This window comes from Scyliorhinus torazame, chromosome 21 (genome assembly GCF_047496885.1).
Source record: "Scyliorhinus torazame isolate Kashiwa2021f chromosome 21, sScyTor2.1, whole genome shotgun sequence".
Lineage (NCBI taxonomy): Eukaryota > Metazoa > Chordata > Chondrichthyes > Carcharhiniformes > Scyliorhinidae > Scyliorhinus > Scyliorhinus torazame.
Genome location: NC_092727.1, coordinates 3,304,140 through 3,318,821, shown reverse-complemented (window position 1 = coordinate 3,318,821; position 14,682 = coordinate 3,304,140).

The window sequence follows — 14,682 nt, the reverse complement described above, 5'->3', positions numbered from 1 at the left end:
CCATTGAATCTCCTACAACTATTGCTTTTCTATTCTCCCCCCTTCCCTTCTGAGCCCCAGAGCCAGACTCAGTGCCAGAGACCTGGCCGCTAGGGCCTTTCCCCGGTAGGTCATCCCCCCCCCCCCAACAGCATCCAAAACGGTATACTTGTTTTGAAGGGGAACGGCCACGAGGGATCCCTGCACTGTCTGCCTGTTTGTTTTTTTTCCCCCTGACTGTAACCCAGCTATTCTTGTCCTGTACCTTGGGTGTGGTTACCTCCCTGTAACTCTTCTCAATCACCCCCTCTGCCTCCCGGATGATCCGAAGTTCATCCAGCTTCAGCTCCAGTTCCCTAACACGGTCTTTGAGGAGCTGAAATTGGGTGCACTTCCCGCAGGTATAGTCAGCGGGGACACCAGTGGTATCCCTCACCACCCACATCCTACAGGAGGAGCATGCAACTGGCCTAGCCTCCATCCCCTCTTACCTTACAGAATATAGCTGCCCTGTGGACCAACTGGATCTCCGCCCTCCGACTCTGCACCCAGTCAGCTGCACTCTGTAAACCCCTGGCTCCCATCTCGCTCTTTGCGGAAATGTAGGAAACAAAATGAAAGGAGCGCCTTACTCCCTCCTCACCTAACTCCCTCAGTCACCAAACTCTCACTATAGCACTCAAATGCACCAAATTCAGCACTCCCTCAGTCACCAAACTCTCACTATAGCACTCAAATGCACCAAATTCAGCACTCCCTCGGTCACCAAACTCTCACTATAGCACTCAAATGCACCAAATTCAGCACTCCCTCAGTCACCAAACTCTCACTATAGCACTCAAATGCACCAAATTCAGCACTCAGTGCAAACAAAGTCTGCACTGTAGGGGATCACTTTTATACTGTGAATCTAGCCTCTGAAAAACTGGCCTAATCCAATTAACTAATTAACCAGCTCCAGCTGCAAGTGCCTACAAGTAGAAGCCTGTTTAAAGCTGATTGAAAATTCACCTTCTAAACCAAACAGCAACTTTTAAGTTAATTAACTAAATAAAAGAAAAACTAAACTTTAGATAAAAATGAAGCCTTCTACTCCCTCGGTCACCAAACTCTCACTATCGCACTCAAAAAGCACCAAATTCAGCACTCAGTGCAAAACCAGAAGATCTCTTTTCAACCCTTCCAGGAGGCCAGATGTTTTCAAACTGGACATGAGCCAGGCCTATCGACAACGCGTGCTAGATGAAGATTCAAAACAGTACCTGACCATCAACACGCAAAAAGGGTTGTTCAAGTATAATTGTTTCATTTGTGACGTATCCTCCAGTCGGGCAATCTTCCAAAGGACGATGGACAACCTGTGACGAGGCATTCCTCATGTTGTAGTCTACCAAGATGAGAAGTTAATTTTGGGTAAGACTGAGGAGGAGCACCTCAGCAACCTGGATCGAGTTTTGAAAAGGTTTCCAGAGGTGGGACTTGTCTGAAGCGCAGTGTGCATTTATCAGGCACCAAGTATGGAGTATCTAGGCCACAGAATCACTGCACAATGCTCATCCCCTGTGGAAGGAAAAGTTTGAGCGAATAAGGAAGCTCCGGAGCCCAGGAATGTGGCCTAGCTCAGGTCATTTGTATGTTTGAGAAAGTATAACGGAAAGTCAATGCCAGACCTGTCTGCAGTATAAGCCACACTCTATCTCCTTTAGCGCAAATAAAAATGTAAGTGGGTCTCTGCACAGAAGGCTTTCAAAGATGTGAAAGCGCTGCTGCCATCAAAATCTGCTCAGCATTTTTTATCCAGACAGGGAGTTTATTCTGTCATGTGATGTCTCGGCCTACAGTGCAGGGGCGGTAACGGAGGATAGGTCCAAGGGTCATTGGTTTTGCATTTAGAATGCTGACAAAGGCTGACAAGTGGTATTCACAGTTGGATAAAGAAGGTCTAGCTATCGTTTTTACAGTAAAGAGTACCTCCTATGGCCGTTTGTTCACCATATGTACTGACCACAAGCTGTTGATGAGCCTTTTTGAAGAACAGAACAATACAGCACAGGAACAGGCTCTTTCGATCCTCCAAGCCTGTACCAGTCATGATACCAACCTTTGCCAAAACCCTCGCACTTCCTTGTGCCGTATCCCTCTATACCCATCCTATCTATTTATTTGTCAAGATGCCTTTTGAACACCGTTAATGTATCTGCTTCTGCAACTTCCCCATGTAACACGTTCCAGGTACTCACCACCTTCTGTGTTTTAAAAAAAAATAAATAAAAATAAATAAATAAAAAAAACCTTGCCTCACACATCTCCTCCAAACTTTGCCCCATGGATCTTAGGGGCTGGTTTAGCGCAGTGGGCTAAACAGCTGGCTTGCAATGCAGAACAATGCCAGCGCGCGGGTTCAATTCCCGTACCGGCCACTAGGGGCTTGTCACAGTAACTTCATTGAAGCCTATTTGTGACAAGCCATTATTATTATTAAACCTATGCCCCCCTAGTGACTGACCCCTCCACCCTAGGAATGAGTGCCTACCCATCCACTCTATCCATGATTCTCATAATCTTGTAGATCTCTATCAGGTCGCCCCTCAACCTCTGTCATTCTAATGAAAACAATCCGAGTCTATTCAGCCTCTCCACATAGCTAACACCTTCCAGACCAGGCAACATCCTCGTAATCCTGCTCTGCACCCTCTCCAAAGCTTCCACATCCTTCTGGTAGTGTGGCAACCAGAATTGTGTGCAATATTCCAAGTGCGGCTGTACAAAGGTTATCATAGAATTTACAGTGCAGAAGGAGGCCATTCGGCCCATCGAGTCTGCCCTGGCTCTTGGAAAGAGCACCCTACCCAAGGTCAACACCTCCACCCTATCCCCATAACCCAGTAACCCCACCCAACACTAAGGGCAATTTTGGACACTAAAGGCAATTTATCATGGCCAATCCACCTAACCTACACATCTTTGGACTGTGGGAGGAAACCGGAGCACCCGGAGGAAACACACGCACACACTGGGAGGATGTGCAGACTCCACACAGACAGTGACCCAAGCCGGAATCAAACCTGGAACCCTGGAGCTGTGAAGCAGTTGTGCTATCCACAATGCTACCGTGCTGCCCTTTTTTTTTTTCGGGACGCCATCTCTGAGCCCCTGGAACAATCCTCGACCATTTTCCCCCCCACGCACCCTCCAATACCCATGGCAGGCAACCCCAGCCCGATCGCGTGTGCAAAAAAAAATGCCACCTTGGCAGTGCTGACCTGGTACCCTGAGTGCCCATGCCACCTGGGTACCAGGCAGCACCAGCAGTTTCAGAACACCACCCAGCCAAAAGGGCATGCAGCTGGGGGCCTCCAAACCCCTGGGAGACTCCAATGAGTGCTATTCCATCTGGTCCCCGTTTGTGGGGACCAGTGCTAAACGGCGCTCGCCCCAGGCCTCTATACAACTGTAGCATGATTTGCCAATTTTTATACTCTATGCCCCGTCCAATGAAGGCAAGCATTCCATATGCTTTCTTGACTACCTTATCCACTTGTGTTGCCACATTCAAAGATATGTGGACCTGCACGCCCAGATCTGACTTTCTATATTCCTAAGAGTTTTTCCATTTCCGGTATATTTCCCCTCTGTTAGACCTACCAAAGTTCATTGCCTCACATTTGTCTGGATTAAACTCCATTTGCCATTTCTCTGCCTTGTCTCCAACCTATATGTCCTGCTGTATCCTCTGACAATCTTCAACACTCATCAATCAACTTTGGTGTCATCTGTGAACTTAGTAATCAGACCAGCTACATTTTCCTCAATCGTTTATGTATACGACAAACAACAGAGACCCCAGCACTGATACCTGTGGAACACCACTAGTTATAACCTTCCATTCAGAAAAGCACCCTTCTACTGCTACCCTTTGCGTTTTGTGTCTGAGCCAGTTTTATATCCATTTTACCATCTTAGCTCTGATCCCGTGTGACTTCACCTTTTGTACCAGTCTGCCATGAAGCACCTTGTCAAAGGCTTTACCGAAGTCCATGTAAACAACATTCACCGCTCCCCTCATCAATCATCTGTGTCACCTCCTCAAAAAACAAGATCAAGTTAGTGAGATACGACCTCCCTTTACACAACCTTGCTGTCTATCGCAAATAAGCCCATTTGTTTCCAAATGGGTATAAATCCTGTCCCTGAGAATTCTCTCCAATAATTTACTACTACTAACGGCCTATAGTTTCCAGGATTATTCCTGCTACCTTTATTAAACTGCAGTACCACATTAGCTATTCTCCAGTCCTCTAGGACCTCACCTGTAGCCAATGAGGATACAAAGGTGTTAGTTAAGGCCTCAACAATATCCTCCCTTGCTTTCCTCGGTATTCTGGGGTAAATCCCATCATGCCCAGGAGACTTATCTACCTTAATGCCTTTTAAAGCACCCAATACCACCACCTTTTTGAGTCAACATGACTCAGACTATCCACACACCCTACCCTAGAATCATTTTCCACAAAGTCCTTTTCTTTGGTGAACAGTGAGTCAAAATGTATTCCTCCCATGACCTTGGCAAGAATACAGCATTGGGTGCTTGCATGGTCAATGTATCAGTCCAACATAGTGTACGGGCAGGGAAGGACAATGCTAGCATATCAGTACAGCATAGTGGGCAGGGAAGGACAATGCTAACTGTGTTGGACTTCCGGGTGTGGCTATGCAGAGCTAGGTCGCATATCCGGTAGCTCCCGCTTGGAACGGACCTTTGGGCTCTTTTACAGGGCCCCCACGGCATTTGTTTGACATTTCCCGGTGTGGCAAGAAGACTGCAGCATTCCCCTGACAGTGTCCCCCAGGAATGTTATGTCTTTTGGCTACCAGACCCGGCAGAAACAGTAAAAGATTTGGCTTTGGCTGCAGGTTTAGACAAAAGCCTCTTCCAGCATGCAGGCGGGGGAAGGGCAAGCTTAAAGCTGCAATCTGACTTGACTCTATCAAAGGTGAATTCTAGCAGCAGAGGGAACAACTGTGAAAAGATCTACCAAGGCCATTGAAGAAGCAGGGACGAGGCTTCCGGTGGCGGCCATGGAGGAGTAGGTCGCGCATTCGGCAGCTCCCGTCTGGAACTGACTCTCAGACCTTTTTCAGGAGTTTCCATAGACTTTTTAAACGGCCCAGAAGTGTAACGGCCAAAGGAGCGGCACTGAAGCAATGGGAGAAGCGAGGGAAAGAAAACAAAATGGCGGCAGCCAGGGATAAAGGGGAGCTGCAGGAGTTCATCAAGCGCTGCTTCGAGGAGCAGCGCGAGGAGATGCGCAAGGAGATGTTGGCGCCTATGCTTTCGACACTTGAAGGACTCGGGATCACCCAGAAGGTCCAGGAGGTACAGAAAAGATTCAGTCAGAACGAGGACGAGCTCGTGGACCTGGCGGTGAGAGTGGAGCAGAACGAGGCGCTACACAAGAGGTGGGCGGGAAGAATCGAAGGCCTGGAGTACAGGTCGAGGAGAAAGAATCTGCGAATCCTGGGTCTCCCTGAGGGAGTGGAGGGGGCTGATGCCGGGGCATACGCGAACACGATGCTCGAGGCGATGATGGGCTTGAAGGCCCCTTCGAGGCCGCTGGAGTTGGACGGGGCACATCGGGTGCTGGCGAAGAAGCCCCAGGCAAATGAGCCGCCAAGGGCGATGGTGGTGAGGTTCCACCGGTTCACGGACAGAGAGTGGGTCCTGAGATGGGCCAAGAAGGAGCGGAGCAGCAAGTGGGACAATGCAGAGATCCGAATATACCCGGACTGGAGCACGGAGGTTGCAAAGCGGAGAGCGGGTTTCAACTGGGCCAAAGCGGCATTGTACCGGAAAGAAGTGAAATTCGGAATGCTGCAGCCAGCGCGACTGTGGGTCACATACAAGGGCCAACACTATTACTTCGAAACGCCTGAAGAGGCGCGGACCTTTGTACAAGCCGAAAAGTTGGACTCTAACTGAGGGTTTATGAGGGTAGGGGGGTTGTTTGAGGTTTGATGTGTGATGGTTGTTGTATATAGGGGGTCAATCACGCGCAGGAAATGTTACATGGGTTGGGGGAGAGAGACAAGGCCGCGACAGGAGCTGCGCCAGAGGGGGCGGAGCGGGCTTTGGAAAGCGCTGGGTGTTTTCCCACGCGCGGGAAGAAAGGCGGGAAGGGGAACGAAGGAATGCATATGGATTGGGAGACTCCCACGCGGGGAGGTCAATGGGACAGCGGGGGAAGCCGGAGTCGGCAGGCGTCAGCTGACTTAGGGGAGTGACATTGGGGGGGGTGGGGAGCAAAAAAGCTAGACAGGGGTCTAGAGGGAAGGGGGGGGGGGAAGGGTTGCTGCTGCACTGGCCGAAGGGGAATGGGACACAAGAGGTGGTCGGGATGGGGATCCCCCCTCTGGGGAACTGGAGGGTGAGGGAGGCGTGGACACGGGACTGGCCCAGAAAAGGAGATGGCTAGTCGGCGGGGCGTGGGGGGGGGTGAGAGCCCCTCCAATCCGGCTGATAACGTGGAATGTGAGGGGCCTGAATGGGCAGGTGAAGAGGGCTCGAGTGTTTGCGCACTTAAAGGGACTGAAAGCGGACGTGGCCATGCTCCAAGAGACACACCTGAAGGTGGCGGACCAGGTCAGGCTAAGAAAGGGATGGGTAGGACAGGTATTCCACTCGGGACTGGACGCAAGAATAGAGGGGTGGCAATATTGGTGGCAAAGCGGGTGTCATTTGAGGCCAAGACTATTGTAGCGGACAATGGAGGGCGATATGTAATGGTGAGTGGTAGGCTGCAAGGGACGTGGATGGTGTTGGTAAACGTATACACCCCGAACTGGGATGATGCAGGATTCATGAAGCGCATGTTGGGGCGCATTCCGGACCTGGAGATAGGAGGCCTGATAATGGGAGGGGACTTCAATACAGTGTTGGATCCAGCACTAGACCGCTCCAAATCAAGGACTGGAAAGAGGCCGGCGGCGGCCAAGGTACTTGGGGGGGTTTATGGATCAGATGGGGGGAGTGGACCCATGGCGGTTTGCAAGGCCGCAGGCCAGGGAATTTTCTTTCTTCTCCCATGTACACAAAGCCTACTCCCGGATAGATTTCTTTGTTCTGGGTAGGGCGCTCATTCCGAGGGTGGAAGGGACGGAGTATTCGGCTATAGCCGTTTCGGACCATGCCCCGCACTGGGTGGAACTGGAGCTGGGAGAGGAGAGGGACCAACGCCCGTTGTGGCGGCTGGATGTGGGACTGCTGGCAGACGAGGTGGTGTGTGGGAAGGTGAGGGGGTGTATCGAAAGGTACTTGGAGGCCAATGGGGAGGTGCGGGTGGGGGTGGTATGGGAGGCGGTGATCAGGGGAGAGCTAATTTCCATTAGGGCTCATAGGGAGAAGACAGGGTATGGAAAGGGAGAGGTTAGTGGGGGAGATTTTGAGAGTGGACAGGAGATACGCAGAGGCCCCGGAGGAAAGATTACTTGGGGAAAGACGACGGCTCCAGACAGAGTTTGACCTGATGACCACACGGAAGGCGGAGGCACAGTGGAGGAAAGCGCAGGGACCTACGAGTATGGGGAAAAGGCTAGTTGGATGCTGGCACACCAGCTCCGTAAGAGGATGGCAGCGAGGGAAATAGGGGGAGTAAAAGATGGAAGGGGAGCCACGGTTCGGAATGCGACGAAAATAAACAAGGTATTCAAGGCCTTTTATGAAGAGCTGTACAGATCCCAGCCCCCAGCGGGGGAAGAGGGGATGAGACGATTCCTAGATCAGCTGAGATTCCCGAGGGTGGAGGAGCAAGAGGTGGCTGGTTTGGGGGCACCAATTGGGTTGGAGGAGCTGAGCAAGGGTTTGGGGAGCATGCAGGCGGGGAAGGCCCCGGGACTGGATGGATTCCCGGTGGAGTTCTACAGGAAGTACGCAGACCTGTTGGCCCCGCTACTGGTGAGGACCTTTAATGAGGCAAGAGAGGAGGGGACCCTGCCCCCGACAATGTTGGAAGCGACAATTTCTTTGATCCTAAAGCGGGACAAGGACCCACTGCAATGTGGGTCGTACAGGCCGATCTCGCTCCTCAATGTGGATGCTAAGTTGCTGACAAAGGTGCTGGCCACGAGGATCGAGGACTGTGTCCTGGGGGTAATCCACGAGGACCAGACGGGATTTGTAAAGGGCAGGCAACTAAACACCACTGTGCGGCGGCTCTTAAACGTGATAATGATGCCATCGGAGGAGGGAGAGGCGGAGATAGTGGCAGCTATGGACGCGGAGAAGGCCTTTGACCGAGTAGAGTGGGAGTACCTCTGGGAGGTGATGCGCAGGTTTAGGTTCGGGGTAGGGTTTATCAATTGGGTTAAGCTCCTTTACAGGGCCCTGATGGCAAGTATAGTGACGAACCGGCGGAGATCTGAGTACTTTCGACTGTACCGAGGGACGAGGCAGGGGTGCCCTCTGTCCCCCCTGTTGTTCGCATTGGCGATCGAACCATTGGCCATGTCATTGAGGGAGTCTAATAAATGGAAGGGGGTGGTCCGAGGGGGAGAAGAGCATCGGGTGTCGCTATATGCGGATGACCTGTTGCTGTACGTGGCGGATCCAATGGAGGGGATGGTGGAGGTCATGCAGACTCTAAGGGAGTTTGGGGACTTTTCGGGCTATAAGCTCAAAGTAGGGAAGAGTGAGCTCTTTGTATTACAGGCGGGGGACCAAGAAAGAGGGATAGGGGACCTACCGCTGAGGAGGGCAGAGGGGCTCTTTCGGTATCTGGGGATCCAGATAGCCAGGAGTTGGGGGACCCTACATAAACTGAATCTGACGAGGTTGGTGGAGCAAATGGAGGAGGATTTCAAAAGATGGGACATGTTACCGCTCTCGCTGGCGGGTAGAGTGCAGTCGGTCAAAATGGTGGTCCTTCCGAGGTTTCTGTTTGTGTTTCAGTGCCTTCCCATCGTGATCACTAAGGCCTTTTTTAAGAGAGTAGGCAGGAGTATTATGGGGTTTGTGTGGGCGAATAAGACCCCGAGAGTAAGGAGAGGGTTCCTGGAATGCAGTAGGGACCGAGGAGGGTTGGCGCTGCCAAACCTGGGGAGCTACTACTGGGCAGCAAATGTGGCGATGATCCGCAAGTGGGTTATGGAGGGAGAGGGGGCGGCATGGAAGAGGATGGATATGGCGTCCTGTAAAGGAACGAGCCTGGGGGCGTTGGTGACGGCAGCGCTGCCGCTCTCGCCGACAAAGTATACCACGAGCCCGGTGGTGGCCGCAATGCTAAGGATCTGGGACCAGTGGAGACGGCACCGGGGTGCAATGGGAGCATCGGTGTGGTCCCCGATCAGGGGTAACCACCGGTTTGTCCCGGGGAAGATGGACGGGGGGTTCCAGAGCTGGCATCGGGCGGGAATTGGAAGAATGGGGGACCTGTTCATCGACGGGACGTTTGCGAGCCTAGGGGCACTGGAGGAGAAGTTAGAGTTACCCCCGGGAAATGCCTTTCGATATATGCAGGTGAGGGCTTTTGTGAGGCGACAGGTGAGGGAATTCTCGTTGCTCCCGGCACAAGAAGTTCAAGATAGGGTGATCTCGGGTGTATGGGTCGGGGAGGGCAAGGTGTCGGAAATACACCAGGAGTTGAAAGAAGAGGGGGAAGCGCTGGTAGAAGAGTTGAAGGGTAAATGGGAGGAGGAGCTGGGGGAGGAGATCGAGGAAGGTCTGTGGGCTGATGCCCTAGGTAGGGTTAAGTCCTCCTCGTGTGCCAGGCTCAACTGATACAATTTAAGGTGGTCCACAGAGCGCACTTGACGGGGGCGAGGTTGAGTAGGTTCTTTGGGGTAGAGGGCAGATGTGGAAGGTGCTCAGGGTGCCCGGCGAACCATGTCCATATGTTTTGGTCATGCCCAGCACTGGAGGGGTTCTGGAGAGGAGTGGTGGGAGCAATATCTCAGCTGGTGAAAGTCCGGGTCAAGCCAAGCTGGGGGCTAGCAATATTTGGAGTAGCGGACGAACCGGGAGTGCAGGAGGCGAAAGAGGCCGGCATTCTGGCCTTTGCGTCCCTAGTAGCCCGGCGAAGGATCTTGTTAATGTGGAAGGAGGCGAAGCCCCCCAGCCTGGAGGCCCGGATAAATGATATGGCTGGGTTCATAAAATTGGAGAGGATCAAGTTCGCCTTGAGAGGATCTGCGCAGGGGTTTTACAGGCGGTGGCAACCGTTCCTAGACTCTCGCGGAGCGTTAGAGGAAGGTCGGTCAGCAGCAGCAGCAACCTTTGTGGGGGGGGGGGGGGGGCAAGAGAGGGGGGACTGCCTGGGAGGGTGGATGAGCAAGAGATAACATGAAGGGTTGTGGAAACTGGCACGTATGGGTGAGGGCCAGTGTACAAAGCTGTGTAAATATATCATTTTGCCATGTATATATCTTGCTCTGCGCGATTTCTCGTTTTTTTTTTTGTTACGGGTGGGAGTTATTGTTTGTCAGGGAGAAAAATTGTGTTAAAAAACTTGAATAAATATATTAAAAAAAAAAAAATGCTAACTGTGTTAAGTCCCCTCCCTTTACCGGAGCCAACCCGGATGTTTTTTTTTTACTAGAGAAACGTGTCGAATCTCCAGTGAGTGCTAAACAAATGAAGCACTGGACGAATAGAGATCCTATTCTGTCACACGTTAAAAGGTTTCTGATGCACGGATGGCCTGCTATCATGGAAGTTCGTGGGTTGAAGTCCTACGTGCAGCACAAATATGAGCTAAGTGTGCAGGACAGTTGCATACTGTGGTGATCCAGAGTGGTTGTTCCATCCCCTGGTCGTTCGCAAGTAATGGATGCAATTCATGAGGCTCATCCAGATACCCCTTGAATAAAGAGTTTAGCCAGGTCGTAAGTTTGGTGGCCGAATTTGGACCAGGATTTGGAGAGCAAAGTGAAATTCTGTTCTGCATATCAATCGGACCAGACGATGAGACCACACTCACCATTCCATTCTTGGGAGTGGCCTGATCGTCCTTCGTTGAGAATTCGTATGGATTTTGCAGGTCCTTTCATGGTCACATGTTTTTATGTGTCTCTAAGGAGACACATTTTAACCTGAATGATTGTGCTAATATCAGGAATTTTGCGGTGGGCCAAGAAAGAACGGAGCAGCAATTGGGAGAACTGTGAGTTGCGCGTCTATCAGGACCTGGGAGTGAATTTGGCCAAGAGGCGAGCTGGGTTCAATCGGGCAAAAATGACCCTCTTTAAGAAGGGGGTGAAGTTCGGGGTGCTGTACCCAGCCCTTCTGTGGGTCACACATGAGGAACGGGACTTTTACTTTGAAACGCCAGACGAAGTATTGACCGAAAGAAATGAATGAAATGAAAATTGCTTATTGTCACAAGTAGGCTTCAAATGAAGTCACTGTGAAAAAACCCTAGACGCCACATTCCGGCGCCTGTTCGGGGAGGCTGGTACAGGAATTGAACCGTGCTGCTGGCTTGCTTGGTCTGCTTTCAAAGCCAGTGATTTAGCCTTGTGCTAAACCGTGAATTAAAAGACATTTAAGCCTTGGAAAAGTACTGTGGCAGCGATTTGTGGTGCCAGATTGTATAAATTTAAGTAGCTCTGTGAAATAATGGGCTGTGTGGATGGTTAAAGGTTGATCTGTCTTGCAGGGGCCTTGTCATAGAGGGGGGATGGGCTTTGAATTTAGTTCTGCTTTTTGGGTGACTATTTTTCTAAAGTGATTGTTTCTTCACTGTTCTTTCTGTTTGTTTACTGGGGAATGTGATGCTTTTAAAATGTTTATTCATGTGGGGGGGGGGGGGAAGAGGAGAGTACAATAGGGAGACAGACTGCTTGGTGCCAGGGGTGGGAGCTATCGAGTCAGCATGGGTCAGCTGACTCAAGTGCGGTGGGGGGTGAGCAGGTGTTAAGCTGGAGCTTGACTTGGGGGATAGGGTTTCTAGTGCCGTTGCTAGTGGGGTGGGGGAGCTGCTTTGCTGACAAGGAGGAACTGTTACTAGGGGACAAATGGGAGGTCAGGAACGGTGACAGCCCGAGTGGGGACTCGAGGAAGCGGAGGGTGCGAGCTCGAGGCTGGCCTAAAAAGGGTGATAGGGTGATGGGCCGGTCAAGAGAGCTTGACCGCATTTGAGGGAACTGAAGGCTGATGTGGCAATGCTACAAGAGACACACATAAAGGTTACAGACCAGACGAGATTGAGGAAGGGATGGGTTAGCCAAGTCTTCCACTCAGGACTGGATTCAAAGACCGGGGGGGGGGTAACGATCTTGATCAGCAAAGAAGTGGCATTCGAGCCTGGGAGAATCGTGTTAGACAAGGGGGGGAAGGTACATAATGGTGAGTTGGAAGCTGGAGGGTGTGCGAGTGGTACTTGTGAACATGTATGCTCCGAATTGGGACGACGTGGAATTTATGAGGCGGGTGTTAGGTAAGATCCCAGACTTAGAGTCACATAACCTGATCATGGGAGGGGAATTCAACACAGTCATTGATCCAGAATTGGACCGGTCAAATTCCAGGACGGGGAGGAGGCTGGCTGCGGCAAAGGAGTTGAAGGGTTTTATGGAACAAATGGGGGGAGCAGACCCATGGAGGGTTTGCACGGCAAAGGACGAAGGAGTTTTCCTTTTTTTCACATGTCCAAAGGTATACTCTCGCATCGACTTTTTTGTTCTGAGCAGGGTGCTAATGAAATGAAAAATGAAATGAAAATTGCTTATCGTCACAAGTAGACTTCAAATGAAGTTACTGTGAAAAGCCCCTAGTCGCCACATTCCGGCGCCTGTTTGGGGAGGCTGGTACAGGAACAGGCGTAATACCGAAGGTGGTGGATACTGAGTATTCGGCAATTGCAGTGTCGGATCATGCCCCGCACTGGGTGGATCTATGGGTTAGTGTGGAGAGGGGGCAATTCCCGCTGTGGAGACTGGATGTGGGGTTGCTAGCGGATGAAGCGATCTGTGGGCGGGTTAACCAGTCCATCCAGAACTACCAGGTATCAAATGATACAGGGGAGGTCTCTGCAGTGACGGTCTGGGAAGCTTTGAAGGCAGTAGTCAGAGGGGAATTAATCTCGATACGGGTCCACAGAGAAAAGGTGGAAAGGCTGAGAGGGATAGATTAGTGGAGGAGATACTCCAGGTAGACAGGAGATACTCGGAGGCCCCGGACGCGGGGCTACTGAGGGAGCAATGGAGGTTACAGGTGGAGTTTGGGCTGTTGACCACAGGGAAAGCAGTGGAACAGTTGAGGAAGGCAAGGGGGGCGATTTCTGAGTACGGGGAAAAGACAAGCAGAATGTTGGCGCACCAGCTCAGGAAAAGGGAGGCGGCCAGGGAGATAGGTAAAGTAAAGAGTACAGACGGGAATACTGTCCTGGACCCAGCAGGGGTGAACGAGATGTTTTAAGGACTTCTATAGTAAATTATGAATCGGAATCCCCGGCTGGGGTGGAGGGGATGAGGCAGTTTTTGGATCAGTTGAGGTTCCCGAGGGTGGAGGAGGATCTGGTGGAGGGCTGGGTGCCCCAATTGAGATTGAGGAAGTAATCAAGGGGCTGGAGGGCATGCAGTCGGGCAAGGCCCCGGGGCCTGACGGCTACCGGTGGAATTCTATAAGAAGTTTTCAGAGATATTGAGCCCACTGCTGATGAGGACATTTAACGAAGCAAGAGAGACTGGAGTCCTCCCCCTAACTATGTCGCAGGCCTCGATTTCATTGATCCTGAAACGGGAGAAGGATCTGGAGCAATGCGGGTCAAACAGACCGATTTCTCTACTGAATGTGGACGCCAAACTGCTGGCTAAGATACTGGCCACAAGGATAGAGGACTGTGTCCCGGGGGTGATAGGGGAAGACCAGACGGGATTTGTTAAGGGCAGGCAACTCGAGGCCAATGTTCGAAGACTTCTAAATGTCATTATGATGCCCTCAGAAGGAGGGGAGATGGAGGTGGTGATAGCGATGGATGCAGAGAAGGCTTTTGATCGGGTGGAGTGGATTTACCTGTGGGAGGCGCTGGGAAGGTTTGGGTTTGGTGAGGGCTTTATTGACTGGGTGCGGGTGCTCTATCAGGCACCAGTAGCCGGTGTGCGTACGAACCGGCTGAGGTCGGGGTATTTTAAACTACACCGAGGAACGAGGCAAGGGTGCCCCCTCTCCCCTTTACTGTTTGCTCTGGCCATAGAGCCATTGGCCATGGCGTTAAGAGCCTTGAGGAACTGGAAAGGGCTGGTTCGGGGGGGGGGGGGGGGGGGGGGTGGGGGGAGAGGAGAGAGAGCACCGGGTCTCGCTCTACGCAATGACCTGCTCTTGTACATTGCGGACCCGTTGGAGGGGATGGGGGAAGTAATGCGAATCTTGGGGAAATTTGGCAATTTTTGGGGGTATAAATTGAACATGGGGAAAAGCGAGATGTTTGCGATCCAGGCAAGAGAACAGGAGAAGAGACTGGGAGAGCTGCCGCTTAGCATGGTAGGTCATTTGATACCTGGGAATCCAGGTGGCCTGGAAATGGGAGGTACTACACCAGTTAAACGTGTCCCGGTTGGTAGAACAAATGGAAGGGGACTTTAAGAGATGGGACATGCTCCCACTGTCACTGGCGGGGAGGGTCCAGACTGTGAAAATGACAGTCCTCCCCAGATTTCTGTTTGTCTTTCAGTGCCTCCCCATCTTCACCCCCAAAGGCCTTTTTCAAGCGG